Below are 3,011 nucleotides of genomic sequence, written 5' to 3' on the forward strand. Positions count from 1 at the left end.
AACCTCATGAAGGGCGCAGGAGAAGATCCCACTTTTATGAAACGATTAGACTGCACATGTCAACTTAAAGGAAAAATCACATGCAAGACACTAGGTTGCAGCAGCTATTCAAATATCTGTTTTACGTAAAAGCACTCATTAAAAAATTAATACTTGAGGCCTTTAAATAAAATTCTACTACTAACTTCATAAGTCTGAAATTTTAGGAATACTTTTTAGAAAACCTGGTATACTTAACAGCACCTTTTGCAGAAGAGAAAAAGAGTCTGACTATAAAGCACATCAACATTTAAGTGAACTGCACTATGCCCTTGTGGCCAGAAAATTTCATTTTTTTCTAAAAGAAAGTCAGTCTTTTATTTTTTGGACTTCCAGAGCTTGATTTATATAATAGGAACTACGAACATCACTACTTCCGGAAGGTTACAGAAAAACTCTTAGAAAAAATAATTTCAAACATTAGTCACACTGCTGAAATACCCATCCAATATTAATAATTTGTTCTTCAGTGAGAAATAGAATTCTTCATAGCAAATGCCCCAGAGTTGCTTCACACTCGGTTACTACAGCCATTAAAAACCAAACTGTTAGCTAAATCGGCAAAATGTTGCCGCACATCCGTGGCTCTATCTTCTGTTGTTCCATTAGTCACCACGTTTATCTGAATAAGTGACAGAAGACTGCATCTGACAGACGGTAACACTAAGCTTACATACTGTATGGAAAAACCTAGCGCTGACACGTGTGCTTGCTGTAGGTGTACTGTCTGATGCATATGAAAACAGACCTAGTTAATACCCTTTGGGGACAGGAGCATTTACTTTGCCTTCACTGGTTCTCTTTCTAACCAGCGAAATCTAACTTTTTGTTTATAACGATACTCTTTTAAAAAATCCTGTAACCTTGATGGTGAAGGGAGCCCACCAACTCCATCATATGTAGTGCACCCGCGTGACGGATACACCGCAGGCTAAATGGAAAAGTCCCATTAAGTAGTATAGTAAGCAATGGTCCAAAACACACGCAAGAACTGGGATCTTTACAATGTTCTAAGAGTCCTGTTGAAGTAGAGGAGTGAAATACACAGGGGTCATGTGCATCAAAACTAAGGTTGTGATTCCACTGTTCAATTCGGGCATGCAGGGATCTGTCGTGGCGGCGGAAGCTCCCAGAGAAGAGGTAGTCCTGCTGCGCACAGTCCCTGAGCAAAAAATGTGCCTTCAGGCTTCTGTCCATCACTCCCCAGTAACCGGGATTCCCTGGAATCTGAAGCAGATCAGGCACGAGGCAGTGTATGTAATCAATCCGTTGCGGACTTTCCAAGCTCCCTGTCTGCTAACATGGGCATGGCTGTCTCCAGATACCTGACGTTGCTTTTGCCTCCAGGACTGCAAACACAGGAGGGTGGTTGTATCCTCTTCCGAGTCACAGTTAGCTTGTGGAATTGCAGAACTGTCTCCACTTATTTCAGTCATTCCGGGAGCTAACTTTGGTCCCAGTTTATGTAATGGATTAACTTGTGCAGTGGCTTCAAATGTTATGTATTTGTGCCTTGGGAGGGGGATCAACCCCTTCTTCAATACTAAGCCTTCTTCTCTCCCTAAGCCTATCTTCTTCATCTTCTGTAGAAACCAAAGATGGAGCAAATGTATCAAAAAATGTTGAATGTGGGCTCACAGGAGCTGTATGCTGTTTAAGCAAGGGCCACTTTGGGGCTAACTCTGAGCCAGTAGGAAAGGGGTATTTCTCAAGCATTAATTCAGAAAGATGTATTTTTTCTTTTATTGGAAAAGAGAGGCTTTGAGTGCTTGTTATAAGCTCTCATGGGAAAACGCAAGCCCACAGTATCCTGCAACCTCTGTCTTAGAGAGCGACAGCCTACGGTTATGCCGGAAACACTGTCCCTGTGGTGCGCAGAGCTTACACCCCAGCGCCTCTCTCCTTTGAAGTCCACTTCCAGTTCTACGAAACTTCCTATCAGTGTCCAACGAACTTTGGGTCTTTGTAGAACAGGAATGTTTTTTCTTTCCACCCTATGGAGCATATGGAGAGTAGGAATCCCTTTGTGCAAGTCTTGTTCCTGGGGTAACACAAGAATCAACCTTTTCAATGCTTATTTCAACAGTTTGTGGCACAATCTTGCTTTCTCCTTGAAGAGTTCTTTGAAGGGCTGAATCCTAATTGTAAGGCAACATTTTCTCTTAAGGGGATCTGAGTCTCATATGTGTTTTTCTCTTTGACAGACAAACATCTGTTGGAGTTCACGTCCACACTTTTCCTACGGCTTCCCTCCTCATGACTGAAGAGATTCTGACACATGCATTTGAAATTATTCCACATTTTTCAGTGGGAGAAAATATTTTATTTTAAATGAGCTTTACTCCTTGGCATTTTTCAGGGGAATCATTGATATGCAATAAATAATATTTAAGCTAAACAATACACAATAAGTTTAGAATTATTTAAAGATTATAATAATTAATAAAGATCTAAAATATGCTTATCTCTTTTATAATTGTGTTTGTGGGAAACGTAAATAATTTTTATTGCTGCTCAATTTGGAGCATACAGTACTACACAGAGGGGCCCAAGTGAGAAATAGCTCAGTTTTGTACTAACAACTGCAGTTTGGGATATTTTGTGACTTATGTGATTCATCTGGGAACTGTGGACTTTTGAAAGCAAACGGGCAGTTTAACAAACTTTCATGAAGACATGAACCTGCATACACATAAAGACCTCAAAATACATAAGACAAAATTTGAAAGAATTGCAAAGAGAGAATAATCCAGAATCATAATGGGAGAGGTTTTTAATATATTTTTCTCAGAAATTGATAGATCAAGTAAAAGTATAGATTTGCACAATATAACTCAAAAGCTTAATCTAACAGTAGGCATAGAAACTTGTAGCCAACAGGCTAAGACTGCATTCTTTCTAAGCACAAATTGAACATTTATAAAAATTGATCACAAACTAGCACATGAGAAGAGGCTAAACAAATTCCAAAG

General features: G+C 39.6%; 1 pseudogene; it reads right to left on the bottom strand.

The window, feature by feature from the left end:
* Positions 1-817: 817 nt before the first annotated feature.
* LOC123649932 lies at positions 818-2,340 on the bottom strand (annotated as a pseudogene).
* Positions 2,341-3,011: the final 671 nt, after the last annotated feature.

This window comes from Lemur catta, chromosome 14, assembly GCF_020740605.2.
Source record: "Lemur catta isolate mLemCat1 chromosome 14, mLemCat1.pri, whole genome shotgun sequence".
Classification (NCBI taxonomy): domain Eukaryota; kingdom Metazoa; phylum Chordata; class Mammalia; order Primates; family Lemuridae; genus Lemur; species Lemur catta.